Raw genomic sequence first — 1,416 nt, forward strand, 5'->3', positions numbered from 1 at the left:
CTGTTATGAACAATGAAAATTTAATAATTAGAAAGACTATATTGAAAAGACAGGCCCCAAAGTAGTAAGACAGTGTAACTAAAGTGATATACCTGTGATCACTGGCCTGCAAGTTAGAAAGCCTATAATCACTGAAAGTATAGAGAAGTCATTTACAGTCAGGCTAACTACATGAACATGATTATAAAATGATTTGTGAACACCAGAACATTCTCAATTTTGGATGTATGGATTGTGTATCTGCTGCTGTCTGCATCATGGCTCTACATGTAAAAACAAAATGCTAGAGGAACTGAAAAGTTACTGCATGGTGATACAGTTTTTAACCATCTGACATTATGATATAGTGGTGTTGCCCAGTCATATCTGCAGTGGGCCATGCTGAGGACGAAAACATTCAGTTCTGTTCATTATTTTCTGTTGGATTTACGGTGTGGGTATTATGTGTGTGTGTGGTTGTATTCTAGAATATCATCCTGTCACTACTTCTGCAGCTTTTATCTTGTTTTATCCTGTTCAGGTCCTGCCCACCATCCTACTGTAGTCCAACTGCCACTTAATATCTGCACTACACTCTATGCCTAAAACAGTTAAGCTATTGTCTGTAATAAACCTGAGGTGATTTTAAGGACATTTAAACTGTAGACACAGATGTTAAGCGTAGGCCGCAAGCTCCCAAATTTCCGTTTCCATCCTTCTGTGGCTTTAAGGTCACATGAACTCCCTTCTCTACCTGTCTATCAGAGCCTGTCCTACAGGTGTTATCCCAGCTGATCTTAGATAACCATGAGACATGGCTGACACCTGGAGGGAGTCTGAGCAAACACAGTCACATATGATGAACTTCTTCTGGCATGGAATTTATTGAATAAGTCCACTCCAATGTGCCGGATTACAAACGGATTGAGGAACACTTGATTATTTCTTGGGTTCCTTCTACACAACATATTCCACAGTTTAAATGACTGTAGGAATTATTCATGGAGGTTAATAAGATACAGTTTTCTGTGTGTCGTGTTGCCTATTTCTGCACTGTACAGTGGTAATAAGCAGAATAATTTGATATACACAACTTGTGGTACATTATAAAAAGGCTAGAATTCCATTATTCACTCATATATTCACCTGCAGCTCATAAGAGTAATCGGGGTTGAATGCTGTTCATGCTGTTCATGAGTAACACGATACCGGTTGTATGCAGCTTTTAATCAGATTGTATGGACAAATGTTTGAGCTAGAAGGTTTTTTTTTAAATCCATGCTAACTTCTATGTTATTTATCTTTAGTCCCTCTAATGACAAAGCTCCCTGTGCACCTTCTAGTTATGCTCTAAGAATCTTCTCCTTAAGGCATTTTGCTTGTTTGCACAAGGCGAGGGGTCCTTTTCATTTTCGATCAGGCAGTGCAGACTGGTAC

The sequence above is a fragment of the Amphiprion ocellaris genome, chromosome 11 (genome assembly GCF_022539595.1).
Source record: "Amphiprion ocellaris isolate individual 3 ecotype Okinawa chromosome 11, ASM2253959v1, whole genome shotgun sequence".
NCBI lineage: Eukaryota > Metazoa > Chordata > Actinopteri > Pomacentridae > Amphiprion > Amphiprion ocellaris.